We start from the raw sequence: 12792 nt of genomic DNA on the forward strand, positions 1-12792 counted from the left end.
TGGTCAAGCCAAGGTCGTGGCCTCAGGCGTTTCCTCATGGTCTCAGGATGTTGCCTAGTAGTCAAGCCAAGGTTATGGTCTCAGACAGTTCTTTGTGGTCTCAGGGTGTTCCTCAGCAGTCAAGCCAAGGTTTTGGTCTCAGGCAGCTCCTCATAGTCTGAGGGTGTTCCACAGTGGTCAAGCTAAGATCATGGTCTCAGGTGGTTCCTCAGTGGTTAAGTCAAGGTCATGGTCTCAGATGGCTCCTCATGATCTCATGTGTTCCTCGGTGGTCAAGTTAAGGTCCAGATCTCAGGCTGTTCCTCAGTGTTCAAGTCAAGGGCATGGTCTCAGGCAGTTTCTCATGGTCTCAGACTATTCAGCAGTGGTCACGCCAAGGTCATGGTCTCAAGGAGGTCCACAGTGGTCAAGCCAAGGTCAGCGTCTCAGGGTGCTCCTCAGTGGTCAAGCCAAGGTCATTTGGTTGGGAGAAAGAGAGGAAATAGTGACCTACTGGAAGCTCCTGGTCGGGTGGACAGAGCTGTACACAGAGGAAATACCCAGGACAGTAGCTGAAGTCAAGAAAACTGAGGTCACGTAAGGGTCAATTGTCTGGTGGGCAGGTGCTGTGGTTAGTTCAGGGGCTGAGCTGCTCGAGGAAAGGGCTGGTTCACTTCACCAGAATGTTCAGTCCTAGCACCGAGAAGGGGCTTTGGATAAATCTTGTGACTCCTTCCCTAAAAGGGTTACACTCCTGTTTAGTTTCCCAAGGCTGCCCTTATAAAATTATCAAATTGTGTGACTTAAAATAACAGAAACATATTCTCTGACAGTTTTGGAGCCCAGAAGTCTGAAATCAAGGTTTTGGCAGAATTGGTTTCTTCTGGATGCTCTGAGGGAGAATCTGTTCCATGACTGTCTCCTGGTTTCTGGCGGTTGAAGGCAATCCTTAAGTTCCTTGGTCTGTGGCTGCATAACCCCAGTCTGTGCCTTGTCTTCATGTGGTCTTTCCCGCTGTGTGTATTTCCCCTTTCTCTTCTTTAATAAGGACACCTGCCATTGGATTTAGAGCTCACCCTATTACACAATGATCTCATCTCAAGATCCTTAATGCAATGACTTCTGCAAAGACAAAAGAATGTCACATTCACTGGTTCCAGGTGGTCACATCTTTGGAAGGGACACATTCAGCTCACTACAACCTCTAATGGCATCAGGCATGGTTGGCCTTGCTCCTTGCTTTGGTGAGCAGGAAGGATATATGCCTCTTCTGAGCAGAAGCTTTAACTGCCACTGCGTGGATCTGCCATGCTCTATTTCCTCATTATCAAGAGAACAATATATTCAGAAGGGGATTCTTCCATTTGTCTAGAATGAAGAAGACATATACATGGACCTAAGGCACAGACCTTGCAGCCAACAAGTAATAAGAGGAATGTACCTTTGTTAGTGCAAGCCCCAAGGACTCAGGGAGATGTATTTACCACAACATAACTTTGCAAAAGCTAACTCAGAATATGCACATTGAATTTATGTGGTGTATTTTGGACAAATACACATTTGTGAAGCCCCAAGCCACCATCTCAAGTTCAGAAATGGTATAACCCTTTCTCCTAACATCAACCCTTGTAGTTCTTCTGAGTTTTATTCAGAATAGATTTCTTTAACTTCCCTCTTACTGGTTCTGTTTCCATAAAGATTTAAAAATAGCCATGGGCTTTTAGATGACTGAGGAGCAAAAGAGCCACAAAACCAAAGTAAGGGATAAATAAAAATCCTGAAATGTGAAAAAGTCAGAGACAGTCATGACCTCTTCTCCAGGGCTTCCCACTCCTTCTGAGATGGTCACTGTGACCCATCACAGCCCTAAGATGACCCTGCCACTGTTCATCCATTCATTTAGTTAAGGAGTATTTACCTGCTCCTACTATGGGAGTTGGGCTGTTCTTGACTCCTCTGTGTATACCCTACATTTATTTTAGATTCCACATCAACCCACACTGACTCAGATTGACCCTTCTCATTCTCCTGCATCTCTACTCCCTTGATTTAAGTCCTTATCTCTTACCTGACCTACTTTCAGGGCCTCCTGACAAGTCTTCCTGCCTTAACTCTCACTCCCATGCACCTGCTAGGCATGGCCAAAACATTTTTTGAATGCCTGCATGGGTCAACCTTCAGGTTAGGACCTATAGCCCTATGTTCCTGTGGAAGATACAGACCTGCAAGATGTAAATGCACAAATAGATGAATTTCAAATTACAAAGAAAACAAATGCTGGGCTGAGATGGAAAGGGAGCAACTATAGTAGCTAGGAGTCAGGGGACCTCTCCAAGTTGGTGATATTTAAATGGAGATGAGAATGTAGAGAAGGGAGGGTGAAACTTGAGCTAGCAACATAGAGGCTAGGAGCTGCAAGCGGTGGATTGGCTATTGAAAAAACTCACTTCAGTGACCTGAATGACAAATCACTAACAAACACTGGTACTGCACTCTGTAACATGCCATAACTCCTTTCCCCATGATCCCTCTCCCAGAAAAGTTTTGACATATTTTGAGTCATTGTTGAGAACATTTGTCATTTTGGGTGCACAGGGTAGAAACATTGTTCTGGTTTAGGGGAATCACAAAGAAGGGGCGGGGAGTCAGAGCTGTGTCTCCCTTCTGACAGTTAGAGTGGAAAATGCATCCCTTCTCCTTTCCCTTGGCTCATGGGAGCTAAGCAGATATTCATGCTCAAAGGTAAGGTGAGCTCATTTATCCTTAGCAATTGATGTGATTTAGCTTTGTCCCCAACCAAATCGCATCTTGAATTCCCACATGTTGTGGGAGGAACCAGGTAGGAGGTAATTGAATCATGGAGGCAGGTCTTTCCCATGCTGTTTGCATGATAGTGAATAAGTCACATGAGATCTGATGGCTTTATAAGGCAGGGTTTCCCTGCACAAGCTCTCTCTTTGCCTGCTGCCATCCGTGTAAGATGTGACTTGCTCCTCCTTGCCTTCCACCATGATTGTGAGGCCTTCGCAGCCATGTGGAACTATAAGTCAATTAAAGCTATTTTTCTTCCCAGTCTCAAGTATGTCTTTCTCAGCAGTGTGAAAATGAGCTAATACAGCAACTGTGAGCCCAGTGGCATAGAAGTGAGGGTGCAGTGGCTCAGGTATTCCAAGAAGACAATTCTGGTGAAAGGGCATTGGCTATGTCCTCCTTTTGAAGCTCTTGCCTGATCCTGATTCTTCTGGCTTCTTGTTAATTCCATGAGCCTCTCTCTCCTCTTCTAATAAGTTCTTAACTTGCTCAAGTTCACCAAAACCTACTTCTTTGTAATTAATAACTATAAACTCAGACCAGGTGAGTGGCTTGGGGGTGGGGGATGGAGAAGGGGCTATGCATTCAGATCTAGAAGGGTATCTGCAGTGTGTCATGGAAAGGAATAGGAATATAGAAGTAGCAGAAAGTCAGAAATTTAAAATGTAATCCCTCTGGGAATTTACAGAAATTCTTGAGAAGGGAGACATCAAAGGACTCAGAGCAGGGTGCACAGATATTGCCTAGATTGCAAGAAAGTTGATTTATCCTAGATGACATCTGGATTCCAAATAAATGTTCAAGAGTGAAGAAATAAATTAATGGCGGAATGAATGAACAAATGAATGAGCATGTGAATTATACATACAATCTTGACAGTCAGTGACAGAGATTAATTTCAAATCACAAAGAAAACAAATGGGCTGAGATAAAAGGGAGGAACTACATTAGCTAGGGGTCAGGGGACCTCTCCAAGGAGGTGATATTTAAATGAAGATGAGAGTATAGAGAAGAGAGGGTGAAACTTGAGCCAGCAACTAATCAAACCTCATTGAAAACAGTTATTTTGGTGGAATGAGTCAGTGGAGGAAAGACCAGGGAGCAGAATGTGGAAAGAGAAGGGTCAAGAATGGAAGAACTGTGTAATTTGTTGTCTGTCTCTCCCCTCAGGAGCAGTCCAGGGAGATGATGCAGCTGCCTGGTTGTTGGTCACCAGGGCTGTTGGACACCTGTGTGGAGGACCTGGGAGAAGTCTTTTGCTCCACACTTGCTCCTTTCCTGCCAGGTAAGTTATGCAAACCAGAATCCCCAAATGACCCTGTCTCTCCTGCCCCTCAGAGTTGGACTACCACAGCCTTCTTGGGTTTTCGATTCAGTTTAATAAATGCAATAACATGCAGAAATTATGAGTGTAATGGATGAAGAATTTATGTTCTTGTACACACTGTGTAAACACCATCCAGATCAAAATATCAAATGTTTCCATGTCTCTAGAAAGTTCCCTGCTCCCCTTCTTCATTACCTCAGCCCTCAGTTTACCAATTCTAATTTTTCTCACCATTGATTAGTTTTGCACTATCACCCCTTAATGTTTTCTCAAAATATTGAACCTCTCCATGTCTCTCCATTTGTATCACTAACCCCCTAGTCCAAGCAACTATTTCTCATCCTGGGCCATTGCAATGCCTCCCAGCTGTTCCCTTGCCTCTTCTGCTACTCATTTCAATTGCCATGTTGCAGCAGGAGTCACTTTATCTGCTAAAAACTATTCATCAGCTCTCCAGAAAAGCCTTCCATATCCTACAAGTTGTCCAGCCACCCGCACCAACCAACCTCCTCTTGAGCCTTTCTCATTTTGCTTCCTGAATCTTACCCACCTATGTTAACCTTGAACTCTTCCTCCAGAGCACCCACACTAATTCATGTTCACAGCTGCCTAAACTCTGAGCTCCACTGCCATTTCCTCAGGAAAAACGACCTATACCTCTTCAGTGTGTCAAATTCCCACATCACCATTGCATAACTTCTGCTCCCTTCCTTCATAGCCCTTGTTCCAGTGGTGATTTTATCATCATTTGTGTGATGATTTCATTTATTTATTGTCCATCTTCCCCACTGGACTGTGAAGTGAGGGCCTGGGTCCAGTTGTACTCCTCACTGTATCAGTTCCCCTGTGCACTCTACCATATTTGGTTCAAAGAGTATGCTCAGTAAATACAGTTGAACGAATGAATGAAGGGAGGGAGGAATGAATGACTGAACATGGTTAGGTTCTGGCCTTTATCAGCGGCACAGCAATACTGCCAATTGTCAACCTATGGTACATGGACCACTTCCCAGGTGCCCAATCTCCTTCCATTCTTTCATTCTGCACACACTTACTGAATGCTTCTCTGAGCCAGGTTCTCTATTAAGACAAGCAGATATGGTGCCTGCCTTTAGGAAATGCAGTATGAGAAATCCAACAATGACAATACTATATGGCAGGACTTATCATACAGGTCTGAGCGCCCACCACAGAAGCACAGTAGAAGAAATCCTCACTCTGTGGGGAGGGCCAGGGGAGGAGCTCTAAGAATGAGTAGTAATTCACCTGATAAGAATACTGGAAGTGGTGCTTTAGGTGGCAGGAACACCATGGGCAAATATGTGCAGGGTGGAAATGCATGCCGAGTTTCAGCTCCAGCAAATGGTTTGGCTACATCTCAGCTTGGGTTAGGGACAAGATAATAAGAGTGTCATATACAGAATAGATGCTTGGAAAATCTTGATAGAACTCCATTAAAAGATACTCCAACCTTCTCTACTTGACATTTCTATTCAGTGTGTGGTTTATTTAACATTTGCTTTTTGTGAACTTTGGTTAGTTTTGATGTTGCTGGAATTGGCAGTGAAAGGTGTTATAGTACTTTCCACCACAAAGAATGGGAATGGGAGTGCAGGGATCCAGATGGCTCCTTGAGTTACATGGTGGATGATCACCTGAACTCAAGACCTCATCCTGGTGAGGAGGACTTCAATGGCCCTGGTTCTCCACCTTCATGTGGGCAGCATCTGGACTGTTGGCCCAATCTTGTGAGGATAAAAGCCTTTGCAAAAAGTGGATGAATATTCATGGAGTGCTTGATAATTAATGAAAGGATTCATGTGCAGCTTAGTTGATGTAAGAGCAAAATAAGAGGTGGGCACATATACCTAAGGAAAGAACCAGAAATCCAAACAGGATTCCCAAGACATAGTTGGAGGGAATTAGACTCTGTGCCTCAGGTGGATGACCTCATGAAGGATTTTGATGTAAACATATCACGGGGAATGAGCAGTGACTCAGCTAGTGGTTCAAGACATTGAAGTTTGAATGTCAGCCTTGACACAAGCAGTGCAACCTAGGATAGGTGACTTCTCTACCGTAGGGCTCAGTGTTTACCTGTGAACAATGGGAATACTTAGAATCTGCATCATACATTACTGTTTGTGTAAAACTTACTTTATCACACTGCCCACTGAACTGTCTGGAATAACCGCTGTTGTGCAAATAGTAGCTGCTCCTTGTAGAGATCTTTCACCTCCTTGGTTAGACTTATTCCTAGGTATTTAATTTTTGTGTGGCCACTGTAAATGGGATTGTGTTCTTGATTTGGCTGTCTGTTGGAATCTTATTGGTGTATAGAAATGCTGCCGATTTTTATACATTGATTTTGTATCCCTAAGGGTCCATTAAATCTCAGAGTTTTCTCCAGCTGGTGGTAGAAGGGGAAGTCAGAGTGATTCCAAGCAAGAAGGATCCCACCCTCAGTTGCTGGCTCTGAGGTATGGCAGAAGTCCACAGGTGAGCCACCAAAAGCAACCTCCAGTTGCCGAGAGCTGTTCTGGTCTGACAGTCAGTAAGGCAGCGGGGACTTCAATCTGGCTCTGAGGTGTGGCAGAAGTCCACAGGTGAGCCACCAAAAGCAACCTCCAGTTGCCGAGAGCTGTTCCGGTCTGACAGTCAGTAAGGCAGCGGGGACTTCAATCCTACAACTGCAAAGAACTAAATTCTGACAGAGTTTGGAAGTATATTTTTCCCTAGAACCTTCGATAAGAGCCTGGCCAAGGTTGACACCTTGGTGTAAGTCTTTTGAGTCTCTAAGAGGAGAACCCAGTGGAGCCCATCCAGGCTCCTGACCTGCAGAACTGTGAGCTAATAAATGGTTATTGTTTTAAGCTACTTCGTCTGTGCTAATTTGTTACACAGCACAGGAAAATTAACACACTCAGATAAACCACAAAGCCAAAACGTTCCCATTTTACAAATGAGGAAAGTGAGGCCCAGCAGGATTGGTCATCTTGCCCAGCATCACACTGTCTATGGCAGGGTGTGGACTTGAACTGCATTCTGCTAAACTCCCAGGGTATCGCTCTGCTGTGCCACACAGTCGTGTGTATTTAAATAGAAGAGCTCTGTGGTATATATTTCTTATTGAAATTACTCAACCATTTGATCCGCTTAGTTATTTAAAGGTGCAGAAATTGCTCAAAATAATAGAAAAAGGAGCATGCAATATTATTACCTTTGTTGGCACTTAATGGGTAACTTGAGACCGAGCTTTCATGTTAGTTAATTATGTGATGGTGAGTCTAGGAGGCCTGGGCCCACAGGCCTGGTGTCTTTGGCTCTCCTGGCAGATGCAAAGATGACAGGCTATGGCTTATTGATCCTGGGCCATGGATTTGGCCTAACTTGCATTATGGTATAATAGCACCTAGTAAATTGTAAGGGAATGGCAAAAGCTAAATGATGATCACATGTAAGCTATTAATGTAATTCTGTTCTTAAAGCCGCCTTCCTTAATTTACTCGAGTGGTGATTTCAGATTGAATTGGAGTCACAGCCCAGGAATAATTCATCCCCAGGCCTCACCCTGCGTTTGAGTCAACAGCACACGACACACATGGTGCTTGCTGCTTTATTGTTGAAATCCCATAATCTATGAGGCACTCTTGGTCATGAAGTAGCTCGTTATTAAAATATAATATTATGTTCACATGTGATTATTATTTTAATTCAGTGCTCTGTTGACTTATACAAGGTGGCCCACATTCTTTCAGCCTCTACTCTCCCTTCTCCTACAGTAAAGTTAATTTATACCAAGATGATAAAAAATTTGATTTATTTTACAACAGATCAGTAATTGTGCTCTACAAATAAGTTCGTAATGATAATCAACAGCATTTTCAACATAATTTAATTTGTCTTCTCCCGAGAGGTAGTTAAATGCAGTAATAATAACACCAGTGTTATGGACTCTGCAGCAGTTAATCATGGTCTGAATATGCAGACAGCCCCAATATTGTATTGACAGAAATTAAATTAACCATCAGCTTGGGCAATCAGTGGCTATACAGCTATTAAAAGCAATAAAAGCAACAAACCCCAACCATTGCCAATTACATTTTGACATATACAAGGAAAAGGACAGATGCTTTTGATTTGAGATTTTTATTTCAGTGAAAAAAGACAGGAGAATAGCACCTTGAACTTACCAAGAGTTTCTTCCCCAAGGTGTATTGAGCATGAGATGCATTCCCATTGGTGTTCTCTACTAATTGTCTTCTGTTTGTTAAAAGATAAAATAAAATTCAGTGGCCAGGAGTCATAGTTTGTTAAATTTTAAGACATTTCTCTGATCTACTTTGCTTTCAGTGCCCCTAACACACACAGTTCCCTACTTTTTCATCCTAGCACTGTGGCATCTGACATAAGCACATTATGAGGACTGAGTTTTAAGGGGTAGGGTAAGGAGGGAATTAAGAAAAGAAGAAGAAACCTAGTTTTTTAAGATTATAAAGACTCAGATTTAGCAAACCCAATGATGCTGTGACAAAACAGCATTTCACCATTATCTGGGGGAGATTCTGAGCTGGTTTAATTCAGTCCAAGACAAAAATAGAGGCATGAGGTAGTAGGACTTCTTTCCTTCTTTCTTATATTGTTCTCTCCTTTTTTCCTTCTTTCTTTTCTTCTTTCTTTTGTGTCTAGCATGCCACCCACTTTCTTGGGGGAGCTTTTAATCAACCTCAGCCTTTGAATCTGGAAGTTTTCCATATAGGGTTAGTTATATACGGGTCCTGACTTAGCCATGGAGCCCAGATGGACTTACCCCTACTGAACGGTCAATGGGTACCATATTGACTGTAGTTGATGGGAGGAGACTCTTGCTGGACATCGGTAGCAAGGGTGATCCATAAGTCTTCTGGACACTGGTGTTGGGCATAGTACTCTTAAAGACTGGACCATCTGTGGACCTGGTCATGACTCCCATGAAACTCTCTGGTACTAGGAACAGATGGCATTTCGAGTTGGCTGGGTAGGGTCTAAATGCCAACTCTGTCTACGTCGCCTCCCTGAGTCCTGTTATTCTAGATCCCCTTGGACCTCTCCTTCCCTGTGACCTGCTGTCTCTCCCCCTCCTCCAGCTTGGAGAATATTTGAGGTTGGCTAAGATGCTTGACTTTCATGGTAGACAAAATATTGACCTCCTCTTCCCACAAAACGAGGTCCATACCCTGATACTCAGAGCCTGTGAATATGTTATCTTACATGGCAATGACACTTTACAGATGTGATTAAAGATCTTGACATGAGGGGAAATATCCTAGATTATTTAGGTAAGCCCAATGTAATCACAAGAGTTCAGGGAATCACAGTTCAGGGAAATGATGTCAAGGATGGTTTTGTGGGAGGGCTCACTGTGGTATCACATTTAGGAAGAACTTCTGGACAATAATAAAATAATAAATAATAAAATAATAATAAAATAATCTTAATTTGTGTTTCTAGTTACTCCTAAGCACCTACCAGTGTGCCCAACCATGTTGGGCTGGGCCCAGAGGATATGGAGATGATGTCAACAGGGCAACAGCATCCCTGAGGTCAAGGAGGCCCTTTATATAACCATAAAACGAAAAAAAATACATCTATTGTGCGTCTGGTTGGGGGGCAGAGTTCAATGAAATGTGGGAGAGTCTGTATATTTGGAGATAAAGAACTATGGTAAATGCAAGGGCAGTGCATGTCAGCAGGTTTTAAGATGAACCTAAGAACAGGGTCGGGGTTTGAAAGGGGTCTCAGGAGCAGATATTCCTGTGGGAGGATCTGAGAGGTGAAAAGCACACAGTTATCAAATTAGAGAGGTGAGTTTAGGAAGAATCCACTCTGCTCCTAGGGAAGCAGAGGAGATGTAAAAAAATGACACTGGCGAGCGTAGGAACCAATACCAGTGGTCCTGGATTGCCATGCTGGTGTTTGGATTCATGTATTTGATCAGGTGTCTGCAGACTATAGCTTGGGGCACAAATCTGGCCTGCCACCTGTTTTTATAAATAAAGTTTTATTGGATCACAGACAAGCCCATTAATTTACATGTTGTCTATGGCTGTTGTCACAATACAACAGCAGCACCGAGCAGTTGTGACACAGACTGTGTGCCCAGCAAAGCCTAATATATTTGCCACCCTGCCCTTTAAGAAAATGTTTGCTGGCCCCTTTGTTAGTCACTGGGAGGGCAGGGGAAAATGTTGAGTGAAAAGAATAATCTGGGTTTATCTAAGGTGAACTGGATGGGGAAGGCTCAGAGACCATTTCTCCATTACTCTTTCTTCTCTTATTCTTTGGCTATCAGTGGTGTGCTGGTAAATGTTTAACAACTGGCTCTTTGTGGAGGAAGAAAAATCCACCAAACCTGAAGTACAGAGTTTGCCAGTTTCCGTGGTGTAAATATTTTCACTATGGCTGATCTCAAACTACGGGGTGAGGTCACTGAAGGCAGAGTCGGTAAAAGAGATGTGCACAGCCTGCTCTGGAGGACCGTATGAGCTGAGTCCAACACACCCTGCCTGGCATCCCCTATAGAGAGCCTCAGTAATTCAGTAGCAATCCTGGAAAGTCTCATGTACAATAGAGCCACAGAAAGCCATTTGCTTCCTGTCTGGCATGAGCAGTAGCTCTTCAGACACTTCCTGGTCAGACAACCTGTGAGCAGCTGCAGAAGTTGATCCTGGCTAATGCAGCAAAAGAGTCATGTGCTGGAAGCCTGTGGGAGAGGTCACAGGAATGAGGCAAAGGCTGAATGACCACTTTTCTGGAAAGATGCTGCAGATCTAGGTATCTAGGCAGGAGGCTCTAGGCAGGACACTGAGGATGTTGGCCATCTAGGCAGCAGGAGCCATGTGGCTTTGCAAAAGGAAGGTTGCATAGAAGGTGATATTCTTCTACTCAGAACTCCAAGCTGATCATGTTTTTGTGTATGAAAGTCACCAGGTGGTGCTGACACAAGCTGGCAGGTGAGAACCTTGGTGTGGGGCCTCATTTGTGCAGTGCCTGGTTGAGAGACACACCAAGCTAAGCACTATCGATACATTCACTTAAATCCTCTGTGCAACATCTGGTATAAAATGCCTACTGTGGACCAGGCACAGTGCTGGACACTGGGATACAAATACAAGCAACACGAAAAACAAGAAAACAAATGCTACCCTCCAGACCTTGACATGTCGGGAAAAGAGGGGTGAATATTCCAGTAACTGCAGTTAAGTCTGGTGGATAGTTAAACGAATACGCCCTGCGGTACTGCCAACCTGGAGCCACTGTCAACTGAGCTAATGTCCTCACAGAAGTGCCTTTAAAGAGCTACATTTTCATGCCACATTTTCATCAAGGCTTTTACTATAGGATCATGTGAAACAAAGATGAGAAGATGTATTTCTGCGTTTTTTGGTAAAACTTCTGTTGAAGATAGTATTCATTGCATTGCCTAGTGCGTAAAAGGTCCCACAATAAATTCTCCTAAGAGTTTAGTGCTAGGAAAAAAAAAATTGCTCTCCTATTAAATGCTTTGCTGAAACTTTTGTCAGATCATGAGACTTTGTGATTTATCCTGTTTCTCTTTTTGCTTCAATTGCTAGGTAATTCCCACTTAATTAAATTGAGGACATCACCACCATAATCATATTTGTTGATATGGCTTGGCTGTGTCCCCACCCAAATCTCATCTTGAATTTAGCTCCTGTAATTCCCACATATCATGGGAGGGGCCCAGCAGGAGGTAATTGAATAATGGAAGTGGGTCTTTCCCATGCTATTCTCGTGATAGTGAATAAGTCTTATGAGATCTGATGGTTTCATAAATAGTAGTTCCCCTGCACACACTCTCTTGCCTGCCACCATGGAAGACATGACTTTCCTTCTCTTTCACCTTCTGCCATGATTGTGAGGCCTCCCCAGCCATGTGGAACTGTGAATCAATTAAATCTCTTTCCTTTATAAGTTACCCAGTCTCGAGTATGTTTTCATTACCAAAGTGAGAACAGACTGGACATGATGGCTCATGCCTGTAATCTCAAAACTTTGGGAGGCTGAGGTGGGCAGATCATGAGGTCAGGAGTTCAAGTCCAACCTGGCCAATATGGTGAAACCCCATCTCTACTAAAAATACAAAAATTAGCCAAGCGTGGTGGTGTGAGCCTGTAGTCTCATCTACTCGGGAGGCTGAGGCAGAAGAATTGCTTGAACCCGGGATGCAGAGGTTGCAGTGGGCTGAGATCACCCCACTGCACTCCAGCCTGGGTGACAGAATGAGATTCCATGTCAAAAAAAAAAAAAAAGAAAAGAGTGAGAACAGACTAATACACTTGTTCTAGATTTTTAGTGCAATTCATTGTTCTCTGTATTACCAACTTTATTTCTGGTCCTCTTCTATCTGTGGTTTTTAAAATAAACTGATTGAGGCCGGGCGCTGTGGCTCATGCCTGTAATCTCAGCACTCTGGGAGGCCGAGGTGGGCGAATCACAAGGTCAGGAGATGGAGACCATCCTGGCTAACATGGTGAAACCCCGTCTCTACTAAAAATACAAAAAAAAAAAAAAAAAAATTAGCTGGGCATGGTGGCGAGCCCCTGTAGTCCCAGCTACTTGGGAGGCTGAGGCAGGAGAACGGCATGAATCTGGGAGGCAGAGCTTGCAGTGAA

This window comes from Pongo abelii, chromosome 15, assembly GCF_028885655.2.
Source record: "Pongo abelii isolate AG06213 chromosome 15, NHGRI_mPonAbe1-v2.0_pri, whole genome shotgun sequence".
Classification (NCBI taxonomy): Eukaryota; Metazoa; Chordata; class Mammalia; order Primates; family Hominidae; genus Pongo; species Pongo abelii.